At 39.3% G+C, this 25,404-nt stretch overlaps 2 protein-coding genes across 3 annotated transcripts in view; both read right to left on the bottom strand.

Moving 5' to 3' along the window:
• PHB1 (prohibitin 1) overlaps positions 1-25,404 on the bottom strand; it is a 444,472-nt gene that overhangs the window by 210,975 nt on the left and 208,093 nt on the right. The window lies entirely within an intron of this gene.
• Positions 1-25,404, bottom strand: part of SPOP (speckle type BTB/POZ protein) — an 83,516-nt gene that overhangs the window by 23,230 nt on the left and 34,882 nt on the right. The window contains exon 2 of one of the 2 annotated variants that reach the window (XM_068976987.1): positions 15,385-15,430. The exons of the other annotated variant lie outside the window; for it this stretch is intronic. The gene's annotated coding sequence lies outside the window, so the exon portion shown is untranslated. The remainder of the gene's footprint in view (positions 1-15,384; positions 15,431-25,404) is intronic. 2 annotated transcript variants of the gene reach the window in all.

Genomic DNA, 25,404 nt, shown 5'->3' with positions numbered 1-25,404 from the left:
AGGATGAGATGGTTGGATGGCATCACCGACTCAATGGACATGAGTTTGGGTAAATTCCAGGTGTTGGTGATGGACAGGGAGGCCTGGCGTGCTGTGGTCCATGGAGACACAAAGAGTCGGACATGAATGAGTTACTGAACTGAACAAGTTCCCAAGTGACCTTGATGTGCTGGTCCTGGAATGTTTTGAGAGCCACTGCCCTAGAAGATCCCAGGGACGGGGGAGCCTGGTGGGCTGCCATCTGTGGGGTCGCACAGAGTTGGACATGACTGAAGTGATTTAGCAGCAGCAGCAGCAGCCCTAGAAAAACTGCCCACAGGGACAAGAAGACATGGACAAGGTCGTTCAATGTGGCAGTTATAAACAAACTGAAATCCAGTAAGAGGGAAACAGGTAACTAAATGGGGTTATTTCCATACAATGGAAAACTATTTCAGGATTTAAAAGCAATGAACTGCACCAAGGAGATGAGATCAAACACAATACTAACGAAAAGAGAGTTTTGGAATGTCTTGTTCAGTACATTATTTACACAAATTTAAGATTTATATATTATTTACAGATATCTGCATACAGTTCAGTTCAGTTGCCCAGACATGTCTTGACTCTTTGCGACTCCATGGACTGCAGCATGCCAGGCTTCCCTGTCCATCACCAATTCCCGGAGCTTGCTCAAACTCATGTGCATCGAGTCGGTGATGCCATCCAACCATCTCATCCTCTGTCGTCCCCTTCTCCTCCTGCCTTCAATCTTTCCCAGCATCATGGTATTTTCAAATGCGTCAGTTATTCGCATCAGGTAGCCAAAGGATTGGGGTTTCAGCTTGAGCATCAATCGTTCCAATGAATATTTAGGACTGATTTCCTTTAGGATGGACTGGTTGGATCTCCCTGCAGTCCAAGGGACTCTCAAGAGTCTTCTCCAACACCACAGCTTAAGAGCACCAATTCTTCGGTGTTCAGCTTTCTTTATGGTCCAACTCTCACATCCATACATGACTACTGGAAAAACCACAGCTTTGACCAGATGGACCTTTGTTGGCAAAGTAATATCTCTGCTTTTTAATATGCTATCTAGGTTGGTCATAACTTTCCTCCCAAGGAGGAAGTGTCTTTTAATTTCATGGCTGCAGTCACCATGTGCAGTGATTTTGGAGCCCAAGAAAATAAAGTCTGTCACTGTTTCCATTGTTTCCCCATCTATTTGCCATGAAGTGATGGGACCGGATGCCATGATCTTAGTTTTTTGAATGTTGAGTTTTAATGCATACAGTAGAAGTGAAAAAAATCAATGACAAGCTATGTAGCAGATTCAGGATGGGGGAGCAAGAAAGAATGAAGTTGGGAAAAGAATGCAAGGCATTTCAAGTTGATCTCTCAAGTTTCTTTTAAAATTACAACGACCTAAGGCAAATATGACGATACAAATGTCATTTAATTTGGGATGACAGCTACTATTGTGTATAATATCCTCTGTACTGTTCTACTTTATCTTTAAAATATATTAATTGCAGGAATAATATAAAAAGGATATACTTATTTCATTATATCATATATTGTCTAGTTTATAATATACAAGGCAGAAATTTCTTTCCCGAACTCCCGGTTTATTTTTAGTTAGGGACTGACAATATGAATCTTATAAATGTCTGTGTTGTCCTCTGTGCTTGACTACTATGAAGCTCTGAGACAAATCTGTCTTGAAACTACAGGCTCACATGCTCATTCTATACTCTATTATATGCTGCTGCTGCTGCTAAGTCGCTTCAGTCATGTCCGACTCTGTGCGACCCCATAGACGGCAGCCCACTAGGCTCCCCTGTCCCTGGGATTCTCCAGGCAAGACACTGGAGTGGGTTGCCATTTCCTTCTCCAGTGCATGAAAGTGAAGTCACTCAGTCGTGTCCGACTCTTAGCGACCTCATGGACTGCAGCCTACCAGGCTCCTCTGTCCATGGGATTTTCCAGGCAAGAGTACTGGAGTGGGTTGCCACTGCCTTCTCCGATATTCTATATAGCTCATATTATTACTGTTCAGTTCAGTCGCTCAGTCGTGTCCGACTCTTTGTGACTCCATGAATTGCAGCACTCCAGGCCTCCCTGTCCATCACCATTTCCCGGAGTTCACTCAAGACTCATGTCCATCGAGTCCGTGATGCCATCCAGCCATCTTTCATCCTCAGTCGTCCCCTTCTCCTCCTGCCCCCAATCCCTCCCAGCATCAGAGTCTTTTCCAATGAGTCAACTCTTCGCATGAGGTGGCCAAAGTACTGGAGCTTTAGCTTCAGCATCATTCCTTCCAAAGAAATCCCAGGGTTGATCTCCTTCAGAATGGACTGGTTGGATCTCCTTGCAGTCCAAGGGACTCTCAAGTGTCTTCTCCAACACCACAGTTCAAAAGCATCAATTCTTTGGCGCTCAGCCTTCTTCCAAGTCCAACTCTCACATCCATACATGACCACAGGAAAAACCATAGCCTTGACTAGACGCACCTTAGTCGGCAAAGTAATGTCTCTGCTTTTGAATATACTATCTAGGTTGGTCATAACTTTTCTTCCAAGGAGTAAGCGTCTTTTAATTTCATGGCTGGAGTCACCATCTGCAGTGATTTTGGAGCCCCCCAAAATAAAGTCTGACACTGTTCCTACTGTTTCCCCATCTATTTCCCATGAAGTGATAGGACTGGATGCCTTGATCTTCGTTTTCTGAATGTTGAGCTTTAAGCCAACTTTTTCGCTCTCCTCTTTCACTTTCATCAAGAGGCTTTTTAGTTCCTCTTCACTTTCTGCCATGAGGGTGGTGTCATCTGCATATCTGAGGTTATTGATATTTCTCCCGGCAATCTTGATTCCAGCTTGTGCTTCTTCCAGCCCAGCGTTTCTCATGATGGACTCTGCATATAAGTTAAATAAGCAGGGTGACAATATACAGCCTTGACGTACTCCTTTTCCTATTTGGAACCAGTCTGTTGTTCCATGTCCAGCTCTAACTGTTGCTTCCTGACCTGCATGCAGATTTCTCAAGAGGCAGGTTAGGTGGTCTGGTATTCCCATCTCTTTCAGAATTTTCCACAGTTTATTGTGATCCACACAGTCAAAGGCTTTGGCATAGTCAATAAAGCAGAAATAGATGTTTTTCTGGAACTCTCTTGCTTTTTCCATGATCCAGCAGATGTTGGCAATTGGATCTCTGGTTCCTCTGCCTTTTCTAAAACCAGCTTGAACATCAGGGAGTTCACAGTTCATGTATTGCTGAAGCCTGGCTTGGAGAATTTTGAGCCTTACTTTACTAGCGTGTGAGATGAGTTCAATTGTGTGGTAGTTTGAGCATTCTTTTGCATTGCCTTTCTTTGCAATTGGTATGAAAACTGACCTTTTCCAGCCCTGTGGCCAGTGCTGAGTTTTCCAAATTTGCTGGCATATTGAGTGCAGCACTTTCACAGCATTATCTTTCAGGATTTGAAACAGCTCAACTGGGAATTCCATCACCTCCACTAGCTTTGTTTGTAGAGATGCTTTGTAAGGCCCACTTGACTTCACCTTCCAAGATGTCTGGCTCTAGATTAGTGATCACATCATCATGATTATCTAGGTCGTGAAGATCTTTTTTGTGCAGTTCTTCCGTGTATTCTTGCCACCTCTTCTTAATATCTTCTGTTTCTGTTAGGTCCATACCATTTCTGTCCTTTATTGAGCCCATCTTTGCATGAAATGTTCCCTTGGTATCTCTAATTTTCTTGAAGAGATCTCTAGTCTTTCCCATTCTGTTGTTTTCCTCTATTTCTTTGCACTGATCGCTCAAGAAGGCTTTCTTATCTCTTCTTGCTATTCTTTGGAACTCTGCATTCAGATGCTTATATCTTTCCTTTTCTCCTTTGCTTTTCACATCTCTTCTTTTCACAGCTATTTGTAAGGACTCCCCAGACAGCCATTTTGCTTTTTTGCATTTCTTTTCCATGGGGATGGTCTTGATCCCTGTCTCCTGTACAATGTCACGAACCTCATTCCATAGGTCATCAGGCACTCTATCTATCAGATCTAGGCCCTTAAATCTATTTCTCACTTCCACTGTATAACCATAAGGGATTTGATTTAGGTCATACCTGAATGGTCTAGCGGTTTCCCCTACTTTCTTCAATTTGAGTCTGAATTATTACTGTACTATAGCTTTATTATTTTCTTAACACTGTAACTAATTTTGCTGTAAGTCCTTAAACTGTTTATTTTACTCTTTTGATATGTTAAGTATTTCTGGAAACTGCCTCAAATCCTTCACAGAAAGAGGTATACATGAATAAATTTCCCCTGCCCCCAAATCACTCAACTCATACACATTCAGTAGCTACTTAAGTAATAAGCATGGAAGAGTATTAATAAGATATAGGGCACCCTCACGGAGTAATACCACTAGTATTACGAGTCCCTACTAGTTTTAACACTATCCTACATGTGTTTATAATTAAAATATCCCATGCAATGACAGATGAAGTTAAGACTTATACACATGATGTGCTATTTTACTTAAGCCAGCAAACTAAGCACTGCAATGGCCTTTGGGCCTCCCTGGTTTATGCAATTCAAGATTTCATAATAATATCAAGAAAAGAGACCTGTGATCAAGATAGGCTTGCACTTGATGGAAAACACATTCTCACCCCGTGGGCTTCAGCCTGCCAGGCTCCTATGTCCAGGAATTCTCTAGGCAAGAATATTGGAATGGGTAGCCATTCCCTTCTTCAAAGGATCCTCCTGGATCCAGGGATGGACCCGGGGTATCTCCTGCATTGCAGGTAGATTCTTTACCATCCGAGTCACCAGAGAAGCCCATTTATTTGTCTAGTAGTAAACGCATCTTAGGCAGTTTTATAAATCCAGTTACCATTACTGCTAGTAGGAACCAGAATGGAATTTCAAAATTCCCAATTAAAACTATCTTTTGGGCAGGCTGGCAATGAAGATGTGAATTTTACACGTTAGTTAAGAGCATAAAACTTGGCTCTGTGGGTGTGCAGGCTCAGCTCTATATTGATGGATCATAAAATACTAATTTTAGTTTATTGTTAAAGATTAAAAAATACTTCAAACTTATCTAACAATTAATAATTTAGGAATTCTCTAGGCCTAAGAAAAAAAACAAGCTTAAAAGCCAGCTTATTTTAATGGATTAACTGTTGCTACAGAGCTATGGTCCATTATCACAACCAGAAAATAAAATACAACTTGTCTTGGCCATTGTTTCCTATCTTTTTTGTTTCTCATTTATTCTGTACACAAGTCTTTGTGTTTTTTTTTTTTTTAATAATATCACCCACCCATCTTCCAATTGTTTAAAAATGTCCACCCAGCAGTCAGCAGAACTAGAGAATCAGTTTTAGACTCTAAGGAGCTCTAACCACACAACCTGCTGGAAGGGAAATTGACTAGGATAGCACAGCCCTAATTAATTTCACTCAGAGTAGGCACCATGTGCAAACACATGTTCATCAGCAAAGTAGCCTGGTGGTACATGAACTCTTCAGCACTTCATGCCAATTGCCACAGATGCCCAGCAGAAAAACAGTTTTAGAAAAGAGGAGGTCTATTTGAGGGTCATGATTTGGGAATCTTTAGGAGATAACAAGCATCAACATAGACTGTTCCTGGCTTCAAACAAGTTAAAACAAGACTTCCCAAGTTCTCTAACAAGAAATTTATTTTCCAAAGCTTAGCAAACTTCCCAGTATGCTGACAACTCGGAGGCTGAATGTATCTGTTACATGCGTGCTGAGCTGCTTCAGCTGTGTACGACTCTTTGCGATCCTATGGACTGTACCCTACCAGGCTCCTCTGTCCGTGGATTTTCCAGGCAAGAATACTGGAGTGGGTTGCCATTTCCTTATCCCAGGGGATTTTCCCGACCCAGGGATCCAACCCAAGTCTCATGTCTCCTGCACTGGCAGCCGCGTTCTTTACCACTAGCGCCACCTGGGAAGCCCTATCTGTAATACACTACCATTTATTTTCCTGTTCACTCTATTAAATCCTGACCTGTCAGTCTACTCTTCTGAGGGTATCTTCATTCTATAAGATGAAAAAGATTGGTTATTTTTCCCTTCATTGTGAAAACATAAATCAGTAATTCGAACTGAACTCTTATGTAATCAGGATACTTCCAGGATAGAAGATGAATTCCCTGTACAACAGAAACATCCCAATAGTGTAACCTGTGGTATATGCTAGAGCTAGGCTAGACATTCTCTGCAAAATGTTATATAGACAGCTTGTGTAGTTTTCTTTTTTTCTTTCTTTTTAGTGGAAAAGGGATTAAACCCTTAAGGATTAAAAAAAAAAACTTTTTATTTTGTATTGGGGTTTAGCTGATTAACAAACAATGCTAATAATTGAGAATTCCAGGTGAAATTATCAATGCTAATAAATGATAATTTCAGGTGAAGAGCAAAGGGAATCACCCATACATATACACATATCCATTCTCCTGAGAGCTTGTGCAGTTTTTAAATCTTTTATTCCTTATAAACATTCTTCCATCTTTAATCCAATCATCCAGAGAATTAAAAACAAACAAACAAACAATTAATACAGGCATATCGCATATATGGTATCTTTATATCCATCAGTCTTAAAATTACAGGATAAAATTATGGAGAAACTAGACTGAATCATTGTTTTTGTAGGCCAAAGACAGTCAAAAATTGGCAATTTCATATGGTTTAATACATAAACATGCACAAGCTAGAAGGCTGGGAATATGGCTTCTTGCCAAAGCATAGTTTTTTAGGGACTTTTTAAAAACCTGTAACTTTTTTTTTTCATGGTTTAAAGCCTGGTACAGTTTCCAAGTAAGGAAAAATACCAATGTCGTTAACTATTTTAAACTTGAGAGACGTCTGCATTTTCCAAAACAGAAGATGCCAAAAGACTGTTCACACACACACACAGAACTATAGAAAGACTTGGGTGTATTCATTTTTAAGAAACTGTTGGGACCTCAAAGGAGTGTCTGTATTTCTTCTGTTACATATCCTCAATCATATACAGCCCAGGAGGTAGTATCTTCTTTCTCGTTACCCTCTAAATTACAGGTCATACTGATTTCCTCTGCTACAAGGTTTGAATGACTTTTGAATATCTGTTATGAGTAAACTTTTTGCAGTTCAGTCTAGTTGGTGCCCTGCTTAGTCGTTCAGTCATGTCTGACTCTTTGCGACCCTATGGACTGTAGCCAGTCAGGCTCCCCTGTCCACCGGGATTCTCCAGGCAAGAATACTGGAGTGGGTTGCCATGCCCTCCTAGAGCGAATCTTCCCATCTCAGGGATTGAGCCCAGGTCTCTCGCACTGCAGGTGGATTCTTTATCATCTGAGCCACCAGGGAAGCCCTCAATGTAGTCTAACAAAATACTAAATGCACTTAAAAAAAAAAAATTTAGAGACACTTCTTAAAATGAAACTAGGGGCAATCAAGAGAGATTTCAATCAGCAAAGGAAGACTGGGGTTTCTCATGTCTCATATTAGGTACACGCTTCCTAAAATTTACAAGTTAAAGATGACTGCTTTTTTAAAAAAACTGAGATATAACTGACATGTAACACTGTATTTTTTTTTAATCCTATAACACAGGGATTTAGAATTGAGTGACTCTAAAGAGCAAGAAGAAAAAAATCAATAGTGTAACAGAAAAATAGGCAAAGAACAGCCAATGGTTTACAGATAAGTAAATATCAATGGCTCTTAAATATGTGAAAACAAGTTCAACTCTCATTTATAATGATAAATGCAGAGTAAACCACACATTAATTCACCCAGTGACTCTGGAAAGATTAAAATGTTTGATAACACTTTCAGCTCAGGCGGTAAAGCATCTGCCTACAATGAGGGAGACCTGGGTTCAATCCTGGGTCGGGAAGATCTCCTGGAGAAGGAAATGGCACCCCACTCCAATATTCTTGCCTGGAAAATCCCATGGATGGAGGAGCCTGGTAGGCTACAGTTCATGGGGTCACAAAGAGTCGGACACGACTGAGCAACTTCACTCACTCACTCACTCAGGATAAGGACAGCATTTCTGATTGGAGTATAAACTGTTATAAACTCCACAAAGAGAAATATATATCAAAATGAATAAGAAATGCATATACCCTTTGATCTAACAGTCCCATATAGAAATTTATCCTACTGATATATTTAATATGATAAATATAAAAGGTTTTTCAATGTGGCACTATTTGCAATCACAATAACTTAAAAAAAGGAAATAACCTGAAAGTCCATCAACAGGGGATTGATTACATAAATTATGGTATAGACAATGCAATAATAATATTTATTTTAAAAAGGAATGGGGAAAAAAAAAAGGAATGGGGAAGCTCCTTCTATCTAAACATGCCAAAATATTTAGTGTGTGTGTATAAAATATCTCTGTAAAGCTACACAAGACTCTAGGGACACTAGCTACTTCCAAGGAAGGAAACTCCTTCCTTCCATTGGGTGGGAAGGAGAATTTCCATTATGTTCCCTTTTGTACTTACTGAATTTTGAACCATGTGACTATATTACCTTTTCAAATAGTGAGTAAAAATATCTTAAGAGAATTAGCAGACTTTACAATTAATTCCTCTAAGGTATGAGACAGCTTATAAATCAGACCCTTATGAGAAACAAGACAGGAATTCTTCAGTGGCTTCCACTGTTATCCAAATAAAATCTGCCTTTTGTCATGATGGCCAAAGCTTCAGTATATCTCTTGACCTCACCTAACACTTACTCTTCTCAGTCATCAGGCTTTAATTACTCAGGCCTTTAGTGAACACATCAGGCTCTTTCCTCACCCTGGAAATCTTTCTTCCCTCATATTTTTTTCACAGCTGGCTTCTTCTCGTCATTTAGGTGTCCTGTCACATGTAGTATCCACAGACAGGTCATCCCTGACCACGGGTTTAGAAGTAGTCCTCACTCACAGCCTCTTTCATCACATTACTCTGTTTATACTTCTTTTTTATTTTTTTAACTTTAAAGTTTTTATTTTGTATTGGGAATATGGTCAACTAACAACGCTGTGGTAGTTTCAGGTGAACAGCGAAGGGACTCAACCATACATATACAGTGTATCCATTCTCCCCCAGAGCCCCTTCGCATCCAGGCTGGCATATAATACTGAGCAGCGTTGCATGTGTTATACAATAGGTTTTGTTGGTTATCCATTTTAAATACTGCAGTGTGTAGATGATCCTCCCAAAGTCCCTAACTATCCCTTCCCCTGGCAACCATGAGTTTTATCAGACAGAGGAGAAATATCCTATGACACCCCTTACATGTGGAATCTAAAAAGAAATGATACAAATGAACTTACTTTACAAAACAAGAAAGACTCACAAATTCAGTAAATGAACTTACATTTTTTTAGTACCACTATCTGAAATTGCCTGTTTTTATATTTTCATTTGTCTACTGTCTCTCCCACTAAGAAGTTAAAGCACAATGAGAGAACAGCATTCCCCTATGCCTAAAATGGTATCATAATAGGTATTCAATAAATATTTATTCAATGAAATTGCTACCGACTAACTAGACTACTGTCTTTTGGGAACGTATTTTTCTTTAATGAGCTCTAGTTAATAGGAGTTGCTGAATGAGTAACAGCTATAGGAATCCAAGCATACTTTTAAAACAAAATATTTTAGGGACTTCCCTGGTGGTCCAGTGGTTAAGAACCTGCCTTCCAATGCAGGGGATAAGGGCTCACTCCCTGATGGGCAACTAAGATTCCACATGTCGCAGTGCAACTAAGCCTGGGCATATACTCTGAAAAAACCATAATAAAAAGTGACACATGTAAAAAATATATATATGTACACATATTCCACCAAATGACACACACCCCAATGTTCACTGCAGCACTATTTACAACAGCCAGGACATGGTGACTCAGATGGGCAAGAATCCGCCTGCAATGTGGGAGACCCAGGTTCAATCTCTGGGTCGGGAAGATCCCCTAGAGAAGGAACGGCAACCCACTGTATACCCTTGCCTGGAGAATCCCATGGACAGAGGAGCCTGATGGACTACAGTCCATGGGGTCGCAGAGAGTCAGCCGCGACTAACACTTTCACTTTCAGGACAAGGAAACAACCTAAATGTCCATGTACAGATGAACGGATAAAGAAGATAAGGCACATGTATACAAGGTAATATTACTCAGCTCTAAAAAGGAACAAAACTGGCTGGTGGAAATGTGGATGGACCCAGAGTCTGTCATACAAAGTGAAGTTAAGTCAGAAAGAGAAAAATGTCATATATTAATGCATATATGTGGAACCCAGAAAAATGGTACCAATGAACCTATTTCCAGGGCAAGACTAGAGGCACAGACACAGAGAATGGACACGTGGACACAGAGAGGTAAAAGGAGGGTGAGACGAGTCGGGAGATTAGGACCGACACATACGCTACCACGCGTAAACAGCTAGTGGGGAGCTGCTGCGCAGCACAAGGAATTCAGCTCAGTGACGATCTACAGGGGTGAGGCGGAGGGCGTGGGGGGGAGGTCCAGACGGAGGGGATATATGCATGCACACAGCTGATTCATTTCACTGTGCTACAGAAACTAACACAGCAGTGTAAAACAATTATACTATAAAAAAAAAACAACTAACGGTTCATCTTCAGTTTTAAAGAACTAATTGAACACATTCCAAAACTACATTCTTCTTTGATTAAAAAAAAAAATCCAAGAAAAGTTGAGAAAAAAAGAGAAATGTGCAGGGCTAAATGGGAAGTTCCTGAACCCACAACAGTTAAGATAAACATCTTCCAGTATAAGTCAATCCTGAAAGTATCATCATAGCAGCTGTCGCAAACTCATGCTAGACCTCTCAGTTATTCCAAGTTAAATTCTATATGGTAAAATTCCCATATATGGATAAAAATGAGGTAGATTATTAGCATTTACTTAGAACTGATCTATATTTTCATGTCTGACACAGGGCTTGATTCCCTTAAAACTGACATGTAGAGAAATGATAATTAATATTAAATATATGCATGTGCAAACATGTGTATAGAAACAAATATACAGAGAGAGACACGGAGATAGACACATTCACCTTTAAAACATGTCCAGACACATTACTAAGTTTTTTCTATACCAGGCTATGATGCAGAACATATTTTCTACCATAGTCAAATATTTATCTAAGAGTTCAACTGTTTTTATATTTGTTGCATATAAGGAAAACTTAGAAGAAACTTCTGTATATAAGGAAAACTCAGAAACAAGTATAGTATTACATATGCATGTCAGTACCATTAAGGTTTTCCTAGTTTACAGATCTCGGAGAAGGCAATGGCAACCCACTCCAGTACTCTTGCCTGGAAACTCCCATGGACGGAGGAGCCTGGAGGGCTGCAGTCCATGGGGTCGCTGAGGGTCGGACTCAGGGTCAGACTCGACTCAGCGAATTTACTTTCACTTTTCACTTTCCTGCTTTGGACAAGGAAATGGCAACCCACTCCAGTGTTCTTGCCTGGAGAATCCCAGGGATGGGGGAGCCTGGTGGGCTGCTGTCTATGGGGTCGCACAGAGTTGGACACGACTGAAGTGACTTAGCAGCAGTAGCAGTAGGCAACCATGGACTCTAAAATGACTGTGAGGATTAGGTATGCTTTTGAACATAAAAAGACTATTTTTTCTTCTTCTCAATGTGTTATGAGATAAGAGTTTTATAGAAATAGCCTGGCTAGTAAGGCTCATCCAAAGTCAAAATGAAGATGAACAAGAAGATACATGAAAGAATTTCAAGTCATTGAAAGCAAAGGAATAAACAATAGACTGCTCCCACTGACTCCTAACCTCAGCGTGTGCTGGCTGTTTACAGTCTTACTGCCCTTCTCTATAGGTTATAAATAACTACAAAGTGTCCTTGTCCCCAAGGAGACCTCAGCAGCCAGCTCAAAGGTTAAAATATGGAATAATTCTCAATCTGGATGCAACTTTTCCAGTTAGAAAAAAAAAAATCAAAGAGCAGAAAAATTTATTGCCAATTCAAGTTAAGGGCTAGGGAATCATTCCCTCTCTCCCCAAACTATCCATTATGTAAGAGAAGTTAATATAGACCTATTAGCATAATCCCCTACCTGAAAAATATGTCCAGGGAGAGCATGTGTGTGGGTGCATGCTAAGTTGCTTCAGTCATATCGGACTCTTTTCAACCCTATGGACCCATCAGGTTCCTCTGTCCATAGAACTCTCCAGGTAAGAATACTGGAATGGGTTGCCATGCCCTCTAGGAGATCTTCCCCACCTAGGGACTGAACTCACATCTCTAATGTCTCCTGAATTGGTAGGTGGGTTCTTTACCATTAGTGTCACCTGGGAAGCCAGCCCCCCAGGGAGGGCATGCTCTGCTCCAAATGCAGCGGTCTGCCCTGGGAAGAGGTAGGTGCCACTCACCAGTCTTGTAGGACTGCATCTCCTTAGAACTTAAAAAGACTTCTTGGGTTTTTGTTTTGCTTTTTAATTCAGGCCCAAATAACTTGTATCTAAATAACAATGTAAAAGAAAAAAAATTCCTGTCTCCACTTGAATGGAGGATCCTGCAGAATAAACCGTAAGTACAACAAGCACAGGTTTCACAAAGTCTGGGTTCTTTCATCAGGTGATATGCTGGTGTTGTTAATTACTAAACCTCTGCTAGGATAAAATACAAAACAAACAAACAAAAAGCCGACTTCCTCCGACTGCTTTAAAAAAAAAAAGGCAGATAGTGTTCATCAGATTAAGCTTCTCCACACATCACTTTCAAAATCCATTATTTGGGAGATGGCTAAAATAGAAAGACATGAATTCAAATCAGCAAACAAATCTGACTACAAAGGGGCTATTTCACTTCAAAGCGGATCTCAGCTCCAAAGGAAAACACCTTCAGAAATCAAGTTAGACAGGCAGAACCAAACAACCAGCAACTTCTCTCTCTTCACAAATAATAATAATAATAATGTGTATTCCACTGATGGCTTGGGCACAAATCTCTAGGGCCACAAAGAGCAAACTTAGGAAAAATGAAGATTTTAACACATCCCACATGTTATCAAAGACTTCTCTAGGTTGAGAAAACTTATTCTAAAACAAGAGCTGGAACAGAATTTTAAAAAAAGAAGAAGGAAGAGGAAGAAGAAGAGGGACAAAACCTTATGGTTAAGAGACTATTATATAATTATATAAAGCTTTTTTGAGATTTGAGAAGTTACATTTTTTCACCTTGTCCCCTCAACCTCAACTATGAAGAACCTTATAAAATCAAACAGCAAACAGATGAGTGGCTTGGTCTTAATACAATTTAAGCATGTCCAATCTGTAATGAATTCAAAAACTAAAGAGTCATTTTATGCAACAAACAGGCAGAGGCTGTATAGCCTCACAGGGTCTTCTGGCCTTTGGAGAAGCCAAATTCAACAAGCAGTTCTCTTTGCCCACCAATGTTTTAGTCAAACCATTTAAAAATATTTCTTGCTAACGCAATCTGGCTAGAGAAGGGGCCCAAGAATGCATACCAAAGAAGAAATTCTAAGCTGGCCTTGGGGTATACAATCTGGGGTAACTTCATTAACTCAGAAGCTGAAGAGACCCACCTGCTCCAGAGGATTTGGTCTACTCAAGGGCAACCAATCCTCTTCAGCATTTACGACTGCATACTATGTAGCACTGCAGACGGTGACTGCAGCCACGAAATTAAAGGATCCTTGCTCTTTGGGAGGAAAGCTATGACAAACCTAGATAATGTATTAAAAAAGAAACATCACTTTGCCAACAAACGTCCACATAGCAAAGCTACTTAGTCATGTACAGATGTGAGAGTTGGACCATAAAGAAGGCTGAACACCACAGAATTGATGCTTTGGAACTGTGGTGCCAGAGAAGACTCTTGAGAGTCCTTTGGACTGCAAGGACATCAAACCAGCCAATCCTAAAGGAAATCAACTTTGAATATTCATTGGATGGACTGATGCTGACACTCTAATACTTTGGCCACCTGATGCAAAGAGCCAACTCATTGGAAAATATTCTGATGTTTAGAAAGATTTAAAGAAAAAGGAGAAGGGGATGGCAGAGGATATGATGGTTAAATAGCCACCACCAACTCAATGAACATGGATTTGAACAAACTCTGGGAGATAATGAAGAACAAGGAAGTCTGGTGTGCTACAGTCCATGAGTTTGCAAAGAGTTGGACGCGACTTAGCGACTGAACAACAACTACTATCCAGTAGTACAGAATTCAGTATTCTCTGGAACTTTTGATGAGAGACATCTAGACCTCTCTGTAACCACAAAAGAGACAACTGAGGTATACGTGTGCTTTTATTTCCTTCAAGTGTGGTCTGAAGTAGAGAAATCTGATGACTGTTTACATTGGATCCATGTTCCCTACCTAAACCCATCTGCAAAAAATAAATTCTCCTTTCCAAAGTTCTTAAAAATAAGCCAATTTCTAGGTTCTAACTAAACTAAATGGGACAAAGGATGAGTAGGAAGTTCTCAGTTTTAAGTGTTCATTCCAAAATTCATGATGCAAGGAAAAAGTAAAACCACATAGGCAGACAAAACAGGTCAAAGTTAAAATGTCTGTCTTAACACAATTTCCTGGCTCCTGATGACTTGGCAGAATGTAAAAGATTAAAATGCAATAACATCTTTTTACCCAATAAAACTGTGTAAAAACATACATAAGCATTTAAGGTAAGAACCGCATGCCACAAGCAAAACTTTCAAGATGGTAGGTAGCGAGAATGGTAGAAATATCTAAGTTACACATAGAGAGAGGAGTTCTAAGGTACATACACACAGATAATTTGCTCAAAATCAAACTCCTTTTATATAGAGTAAAATGAAGCCCATGAATTGCTTTAAGGTATCTCCTTTTATAAGATAGAATACAAATTTCTCTGAAGATCTTTTCTAGGGAGAAAAATAATCTTACTCTAAAAATGTCCAGATCATGTATTATCAACCATTAATTAAAAATTAAAACATCTTTTCTCATCTCCATCATTAGTGTAAAGCCTTATCCTATATATAGCAGTCACCAGAGAAGACCTGAATAAATAACTCTGGTTTACTCCAGGAAAGAATATTTAGAATTAAACCTCTTTTCATAAACCAGTTATGAAAAATGTTTAACACTGATTGTAATGCTCATTATTAAAAAAAAACAATATTCTCACCTTATATGACTTCTAACTTTACATACTATTTGCACTGAAATGAGACAGAAGATTGCACTCAAGATGTGTACTTTTTAAAGTCATGATAAACACTTCTATGCATTTCATTCCACTTCTGTCCTCATGATCTTAAACTATGTTTAAAATAAAACTATGTAAAAACTCACCAAGTCAGTAGGAAGACTCTAATTTGTCTTGTCTAACAGGAAATCTCTGTGGGAAATAGAGATGATGAATCAGACTTAAGATTCTCAATCTCATACAAGTCTCCACTTACTTAGGCTATTCTGAAAAGAGAAAATTTCACAAAAGCAAGTGATACATTAGGTGGGATTTACTAGTCAAAACTGCCATTCTTGTATCTCAACACCAGTTCTGAGGGCTCTAGTTACTAGTCATCTCTCAAAAAGGTTATACTTAGAAATTAAAGTCAGAAAAATTCAAGTTAATTCTTCTAATGAACTGGCCTATGAATACAGCAATAATGAAATAAGTGACTTGCCCCATGTCAACATTTATAAGAGGAGAGCAATCATTTTTGCCAGCAACTGCACAAAATGCTTTAAAAACTACTATCAAGTTTTTATGTAAAATACCCCTTATAAAAAGTGCTCTGTGGGTCAATTACACCGAATCAAGATGCATTTAAACAAAGCTATGTATCCTATGGTTTCAATAAACAGCTGCCACACTGAGGTTGCTGTTGAAGACCAGTGAGGTATCTTAGCTAACCACCACCACCACCACCCTAAATAATTTACCATATCCTACAAAGTCACTCAAAACAAAAACAGAGATAAAAATGGTTGCTAGGCTTCTAGGAACATAAGCTAGGCAGAAAATTCTGGTGCTATCTTCCTTTTTATGAGAAAAGGAAATACTGCCTACATTGTGGGTAATCCCTAAAAAACAGAATATTTCCCTGAAAATGTAAATGTTATCTTTAACTGATACCCTGGTACAAATAAGCTCCTCTTACTTTGGTTAACCAAGTCTAGTTACTATCAGCAGTGGATCTGAGCCCTCACCAAAAACCATACTAAACTACTGAATCTAAAGGTGGACAAGGCATGATTAGAAGATTTAAAGTAGCAAGAGTCAGGTCAAATTTATCTAGCAGATATTTACCGAACACCAGCTGTGTTTAATGTTCTGGTTTCTCAGTTAATTAGAACGCACACTTTTAGGCCTAGTGGACAGGCAAAATTCAGTGATAAGGACTAGAAGGAACAGGAGCACTTTCACCCTGTTCTGTGGGTAGAAAGACAAATCAGTGCAACCATTTTGGAAATCAATTTATTCTTACGCCACCTGGGAAACCCCTAACTAAACTAAAGATCCAACAATTCCACCCCCAAATATGGCCCAGAGAAAGTCCTGCACATGTCCATCAGCACATATAAATGAGAACATTCACAGCAGCAATGGTACTAACAACTAAAAATATCAACAGAACAAATACACAAATTGTGATACATTCATGACAGGAATATATATACATGGCAATTAAATTACAGTTCTATGTAACAACACAGATGAACTTTACAAAACATATAGTTAGGTTCTGAAAGAAGACATAACACATGTAATGTTATCCCATTTAATTACATAAAGTTCAAAAACAGACAAAACTAAAGTTATATTGGTCTGCAATGAATCCTACCTGGTGAAATCACAAAGAAGAATCTACTACCACAAATGTCAGGTCAGTGACACCTCTGAGCAGTGGTAGGGGCTATGATCTAAAATGGGCTATGATCTAGAACACAACAAGCTTCTTCTAGGTGCTAGCAGTGGTATTTATAGGTATAAACGGTGGTTATACAAGTCATTAACATAAAATAGAGTATATATGGTATGTATATATCTCCTCTAATGTCTAAGGGTGAATACAGTGTCTTCCACAGAATACATCCTTGACTTTTTTTGCAAGGCAATTCAGGATAAGAACTTAGTTAATAAAGCAGGGCCACTCAGGAATGAATATCTATAGACAGGCTTTCCTATTATACTTCCTTTCTCTGAATTTAAATGTAATACTTAAGATCTGTATTTCTGGGAAATTTTCAGTACTGACACAAATGTTTAAATCTTTGTATGACTGCTCACCAGGAGCCATTAGTTAATACCCAAATTATAAGAAACAAAAACTTTTGAACGTAAGTATTTTTTGCCATTACCTTTTTAGTTTAATCATGGATGAAACCTCCAATGATTTCCATCTCACTCTGAGTAAAAGCCAAAGTCTTTAAAATAACTGAAAAGGCCCTGCACAATCTGGACCTCATCACCTCTCTCACCTCATCTCCAATTATGCTCTCTGGAGCTCTCTGTGTTCCAGCCACATTGCTCTTCTCTGCTGCTGTTTCTCAGACAGAATAACGCTCGTTCCTGCCTTAGGGCTTTGTACCTGCCCTTTATCCTACCTGGCTAACTCTTTCCCCAGATATTCTCTTGGCACACAACCTCACCATTGTGGGGCTTTCCCTAATAATCACCAGCTCTGTGAGGCCTTCCCTGACACCTTTAAACATGTCATCCCCAGCCCCCACAGCCACAGCCTTATTTTTCCTTAATTTTTTTCTACAGCACGTAAGGTCATCTACCATACTTTACCTGAGATGTAGGACGGCAGATGTCTGTTTTGTTGCTATACCCAGACAGTGTCTGGCACATGGAAAATCAGAAATAAATACTTATTTAATAAATGATTGAATTAATCTGCTCTTTAGATTTCTATCCTTGAAAGATTAGACAGTAACGTTATACACTTGAAAAAAAGGTTTCCCCTCTCTAGAAATCAAATTTATTAACAAAGTTTTACTAAAAAGATTTAGATTTCTACTCTTATCACTACTGACTTATAGGTAAATAAAAAGTCAACATGAACTAAATTGTATCTTCCCCTAAAACAAATGTGCATCGCATGTTTTAATGATGACAATGCTGGGAAACCCCACAGCTCTCCTGTACTGCTGGTGCAGAACTAAGTCGCCGTAACCACGAAGGGAGCTACTAAGACTGAGGGACTGTTCCCTTTAGTTATACTTTCTATTATTTTCAAGTTTGTTGTTGTTGTTGTTTTAGTGACCATATTTTCATAAAATCAAGAAAAAGATGTTTTAAGTAAGAATTATGCAAACAAAATATAATTCAAGAAGAAGATTCTTTATATTCTGATGCCTACAGAAACAGTAAAGTCTTTTATTATGGATCCAGATGAAATATCCCAATACGGTAACTATGGTTCCAAGAACAAATTATTTTTGACTTTAGGAACTAAAACTTTTTATAGCAGAGTTTCTAGAGTGGAAGGAAAAACAAAACTTCATGGTGCTGGTGTTCCACATAAGAACATATTTTTATTCTAAAGAAAGATTTGAAATAGAAGCATTTCTCTGCAGCATAAAACATAGGACTAATGTGATAAAGAGCAGGTAAGGAACTCCATTCAAACTTGGTGATTACAAGATAAGGAAGGTATAATTCACTGAACAAAACTGCCTACTGGGTGATCAGACAGATACTTCTGAACATACAGACAGAGGTTATACTTTCAGTGGAACACTTCACCTACAATAAGTCAGAACAAGCCTAGATCCAAAGGTTACTTTCCAACCACAATAACTTGTGACTTGAACTATTTCTTAAGGATATAAACAAATCTGGAAGAAAATACACAGCCACCTGATATTCTAGTTATATTTATTACTAACATTTCCATTTTAAGGTCTTATCAACTGCTTTTAAACATACTTAGCACATAAATTCTTAAACATAAATATTGTGTCTTAAAAACATAAAGTTGATATATTCAAGAAAGGAAGTCCTACTAAAACACTTCAGTAGGTGGTAGGGGTTGCGGTGGGGCGGGGGGGGGCGGGGCGGTATATTATTAGAGAAGAGAACCGGTTTTCCTTTATAACACTTTAGCATTCCAAGTGCTCAAAGCTCTGAATGGGAATCCAGCTTTTAAAGGGGGTAAGAAACATGCAACATAAAAATTAAAAATACACCCAACCTCACAATAACGACTAAAGTATAGTGGATTAATGGAGAAGGAACTGGCAACCCACTCCAGTACTCTTGCCTGGGAGATTCCACGGACAGAGGAGTCCTGCAGGCTACAGGCCATGTGGACACCACTGTGGGAGCACGCAACCACACAGCAGATTAAAGAGTCCAGAAAAAGATGCAAGTGACACACTAAAGTCACTGAATCATACGATCCCTAAACAAAATTTACCTGTAACAGTTCTAAGGTAAAGGCTTACACTTTTAAAATGTTTACTTTGGCTAAGAATGCTACAAGAAACTCTTTTGTAAGTATCAGCTACATTTGGATCATGCTGAATTTATAAGACAACACAAGAATTGCATGAACTGGATTGGAGATCATTAACCACCAGCCCTACATTTAACGGGTGAGACGTATTCTACTAGTTCTACATTTAATGTGTGAGACATATTCTAGGAGTTAAAAAGTAATAAAACACATAATGTTTGAGAAAGGGAAAAGATGAGTAGTCACTGATGTATATGAAAATCAGCTACTGGATATGAAACAATAAAAATACAGAACATTAAATGCAAAGGTTGCCATATTTATCCGAGTCCAGAGAGAATCCACAGGAAAAGAACATTTCAGAGCTTCTGGTCTTAGTAAAAGAAAACTGGCAAAATGGGAGAATTAAAATAAGATATTTTGGATAAAAATCAAACCAAAAAAGCAATAACAAGGAACGAGGAGGAAAAAACTGTATGAGGTGGTTGTTCAATGAAGTTTTGTCTGTAATGGCAAAAAGAAAAATGGAAACGATTTAAATATCCATCATGGAGGTTTGGGGATTTGGTGAACTGAAATATTCATACAGAAGGGTAAAAAGCTAAAACAAGGTACCTAGATCTCTGTGGATCCACGTGGATCTTGAAAAAATAGAATAAATAAAAAAAGTGACTGTGATAGAATTTATATGTTCACACAAACACCCTGTACTGGATGGATACGAAATTCATGGTCAGAGATTAGAGACTGTCTCTTGGGAGTGACGTGGGAAAAAGAAACTGAGAAAGTCAATCAGGAGGACTTCAACTGAAGGTGTCACAATCTCTCTACTTCTTGTTAGGCTTCCCCACCGCCCCCCTACCCCCAAAACAATAAATTCAGAGGGAGCTGTAGGTTAGAAAAGCTTTAAAAAAAAAAAATCAACATCACAGCAATATGTTAAATACACAATATCATAGTCTGAACCAAACCAAAAAAGCCAATGAATTCAGTCCAGTTCTTCTCAATAATAAAAAACTTAGCTTTTGGTTAAATACTGCCCCCAGTTAATGGGAACAGAGCACCAGGGTTACTTAAGCAGAGGGAGTAAAGGGACTGACTTTATACTTCAATGAGAATCACACACACACACACACACACACACACACACACACACACACACACACACACACACAGTAACCCAGGACATGCTCAGTCAGTTCTCATGTTTCCACAGAGCACCTTCTCCTTCCTCCTCCTCATCTACCTCTAACCTCCTGAAAACCTGTCCTCCATCTTTCCCTTTCACTCACTCTCCTCTAAGACCAACCCCTTCTTCAGTCACCTCAAAGAATAGTACCTGAATTCGAAGACAGATTTTTAAAAAGAAAACTTGAGCCTTCTGGAAAATGATTTAAATGCTTTTTCTTGAGCATGCCTTCAAATCTGTTTTTCCTCCCTCTTGCTTCACATTTTCCATTCCCCAACCTGTTTTTCCCCCCAGCTTTTCTCTTGCTGACCAACAGCTGCTTTCAACTGCCAGCAAGCCTCTGGCATGTTTACACTTCTCCTTTCTTAAGAAAAAGATACTCCAAGTAAACCAAACAAAAGCCCACTCCATAGCCCAAAGAGCAAATAAAGGGGGAAAATTTTAAGTAAAAAATACTAACCACATTCTGTTGCCTTTCATTTTCATTATGGCAAGGAATAAAATTCTAACTACCAAATAAGAAAGCAAAACCAAACTTTCATTATATCACCCTCATCGCATTAATCTGGGGTTCTCTGTTTCACAAGTCATTTTGGTTAAGAATTACAAGGCCACATAGAATAGGTATATAGAGTCGAGTACTACTACAGTTTAATGGAAATCATAACCTCAAGATTCACAGTCAAGATATAGCCTGAACACTCCCACCACTACCTTCCTTGTCTTTTTTGTGGAGGAGGGGTATGCTAATCCTCTCTGTATCGCTGTATTGTTCAAATTTTAGTATTTGTGCTGCTAAAGCAAGAACTTCTTTGTCATCTTTAAAAGGACTTCTAAGGTCCTTTTGTGGTAAGTGCTTTAAGCTATATAACCATTTCCTTACAAGCAGTAGTCAGGCTTCACTGTCTTCAAAGTACTCTTACATTCATGATTTTCTTTGGGATTTTTTTTAACAGAACTGTGAAGCATGCAGGGCAAGTATTTTATAAATAAGGAAACAAACAAACAAAGACAGACAACACAAATAAGGAAACAGAAGTTAAGGGGTTTACAATCTATCATGGTTCAGTTCAGTTCAGTAGCTCAGTCGTGTCTGACTCTTTGCGACCCCATGGACTGCAAGATGCCAGGCCTTCCTGTCCATCACCAACTCCCGGAGTCCACCCAAACCCATGTCCATCAAGTGGATGATGCCATCCAACCATCTCATCCTCTGTTGTCCCCTTTTCCTCCTGCCCTCAATCTTTCCCAGCATCAGGGTCTTTTCAAATGAGTCAGCTCTTCGTATCAGGTGGCCAAAGTATTGGAGTTTCAGCTTCAACATCAGTCCTTCCAATGAACATTCAGGACTGATCTCCTTTAGGATGGACTGGTTGGATTTCCTTGCAGTTCAAGGGACTCTCAAGAGTCTTCTCCAACACCACAGTTCAAAAGCATCAATTCTTCTGTACTCAGCTTTCTTTACAGTCCAACTCTCACATCCATACATGACTACTGGAAAAACCACAGCCTTGACTAGATGGACCTTTGTTGGCAAAGTGACGTTTCTGCTTTTCAATATGCTGTCTAGGTTGATCATAACTTTCCTTCCAAGGAGTAAGCGCCTTTTAATTTCATGGCTGCAGTCACCATCTGCAGTGATTTTGGAGGCCAGGAAAATAAAGTCTGATACTGTTTCCACTGTTTCCCCATCTATCTGCCATGAAGTGATGGAACTGGATGCCATGATCTTCGTTTTCTGACTGTTGAGCTTTAAGCCAACTTTTTCACTCTCCTCTTTCACTTTCATCAAGAGGCTCTTTAGTTCTTCTTCACTTTCTGCCATAAGGGTGGTGTCATCTGCATATCTGAGATTATTTATATTTATCCCAGCAATCTTGTTTCCAGCTTGTGCTTCCTCCAGCCCAGCGTTTCTCATGATGTACTCTGCATATAAGTTAAATAAGCAGGGTGACAATATATAGTCTTGATGTACTCCTTTTCCTATTTGGAACCAGTCTGTTGTTCTATGTCCAGTTCCTGACCTGCACACAGGTTTCTCAAGAGGCAGGTCAGGTGGTCTGGTATGCCAATCTCTTGAAGAATTTTCCACAATTTATTGTGATCACACAGTCAAAGACTTTGGCATAGTGAATAAAGCAGAAATAGATATTTTTCTGGAACTCTCTTGCTTTTTCGATGATCCAGCAGATGTTGGCAATTGGATCTCTGGTTCCTCTGCCTTTTCTAAAACCAGCTTGAACATCTTGAAGTTCATGGTTCATGTATTGTTGAAGCCTTGCTTGGAGTATTTTGACCATTACTTTACTAGCGTGTGAGATGAGTGCAACTGTGCGGTAGTTTGAGCATTCTTTGGCATTGCCTTTCTTTGGGACTGGAATGAAAACTGACCTTTTCCAGTTCTGTGGCCACTGCTGAGTTTTCCAAATTTGCTGGCATATTGAGTACAGCACTTTCACACCATCATCTTTCAGGATTTGAAATAGCTATCATGGTTACATGACTATTAATAAAGCGGACTGAGTTCAGAACTCCAAGTCTTTCAGCTTCTAATCCAATACTTCAATTCCTGTGACCAGATGATTCTTAGATCAAGGATTATTCAACATGGAGGAATTGGATAAACACCCCGATAGAAGATACCTAACTATATATCCTAACTTTTAATTCTGATTTCATTTTTAAGCGGTAACTTTGTTGAAAATTATGCTCTTTTGTTCTAACAAATTCTGAGCACCATTATTAATGACACCTGGGCAAACTGTTGATAGGCTCAGGCCTACTTTCAAGACTAGAACCTGGGAAAAAAAATCCCATGTCCTAATACTTTTTAATAACTTTCTATATTTTAGCACCTAATCATCGTTAATTTTTTAAAATGAAATCTCTACTGTTCTAATATGTCCGAGTTTTCTGAGTTTACCAAAAACAAACAAACACTGTCTTTTCCAGAGGAGAGCTCTCTCCTTTGCCAGAAGCTTATAGAATTAAAAAGCACAATTTCTAACATTCCTTAATTATATTCATTTGAGAAGTCTAACATGACTAAAATACTAAATGGCACCATCTTCTATCCAGTTGCTCAAGCCAAAACCCCTATCTTTCCATATCCCATCTATCAACAAGTCTTGTCAGCTGTACTGCTTCCCTAATGTAATCTACATTAATCCATTTCAAAGTTCATCCATTTTTGCACAGTTTTCTATCAGTGGCACCAGTGTTACCTGGTTTCTAATTGATCTTCCAATCTATTCACCACAGAGCAGCCACAATGAACTTAAAAAAGTAAACCAGTGTCAACAATCCACCTTGTAATGCAGGGGACACTGGTTCAACCCCTGGTTGGGGAACTAAGATCTCACATGCCGTGGAGCAGCCCAGAGCATGCACTACAACTACAGAGTCCTTCCACGGCAACGAAGATCCTGATTGATGCAGAGAGGATCCCACATGCTGGGACCGACACAGCCAAAGAAATAAATACACATATTTTTTAAAGTAAATAAATCATGTCACACTTCCATTTATCCACACTTAAAATAAAATTCTGTCTCATTTACCTGACCCTCAGTTCAGTTCAGTTCACTCAGTCGTGTTTGGCCCTTTGCGACCCCATGGACTGCAGCACGCCAGGCCTCCCTGTTCATCACCAATTCCTGGAGTTTACTCAAACTCATGTCCAGTGAGTCAATGATGCCATTCAACCATCTCATCCTCCATCATCCCCTTTTTCCTTCTGCCTTCAATCTTTCCCAGCATCAGGGTCTTCTCCAATGAGTTAGCTCTTTGCATCAGGTGGCCAAAGTATTGGAGTTTCAGCTTGAGCATCAGTCCTTCCAATGAATATTCAGGACTGATTTCCTTCAGGATGGACTGGTTGGATTTCCTTGCAGTCCAAGGGACTCTCAACAGTCTTCTCCAACATCACAGTTAAAAAGCATCAATTCTTAGATGCTGAGCTTTCTTTATAGTCCAACTCTCACATCTATACATGACTGCTGGAAAAACCACAGCTTTGACTAGACGGACCTTTGTTGGCAAAGTAACATCTCTGCTTTTTAATATGCTGTCTAAGTTGGTCATAGCTTTTCTTCCAAGGAGCAAGCACCTTTTAATTTCATGGCTGCAGTCACCATCTGCAGTGATTTTGGAGCCCTATAGGGTCCTAATGGAGAAGGCAATGGCACCCCACTCCAGTATTCTTGCCTGGGAAATCCCATGGAGGAGGAGCCTAGTTGGCTGCAGTCCATGGGGTCGCTAAGAGTCGGACATGACTGAGCAACTTCACTTTCACTTTTTACTTTCCCGCATTGCAGAAGGAAATGGCAACCCACTCCAGTGTTCTTGCCTGGAGAATCCCAGGGACAGGGGAGCCTGGTGGGCTGCTGCCTATGGGGTCGCATAGAGTTGGACACGACTGAAGCAACTTAGTAGTAGTAGTAGTAGTAGTAGTAGTAGTAGTAGTAGTAGTAGTATAGGGTCCTAATAGAAACTGGCCCATTATGCCAAAGTCATCACCTACCCCTTACTCCAAATACACTGGCCTTTCTATAAATAAGCCAAGTCTGTTTTCCATCTCAGGACCTTAGCACTATCTTCCCTCAGCTTGGAAGACACTTCGAGATATTCATATTGCTTGCTTCTTGTTATTTACTTTTAGTTCAACAGTCATCTCTTTTTAAAAAGGCATTCAGTGACCACAATCAAAGTAAC

This window comes from Capricornis sumatraensis, chromosome 8, assembly GCF_032405125.1.
Source record: "Capricornis sumatraensis isolate serow.1 chromosome 8, serow.2, whole genome shotgun sequence".
In the NCBI taxonomy this organism is placed as follows: Eukaryota; Metazoa; Chordata; class Mammalia; order Artiodactyla; family Bovidae; genus Capricornis; species Capricornis sumatraensis.
Note: the sequence above shows the minus strand (reverse complement) of the source record. Positions and strands in the feature narration are given on the sequence as shown.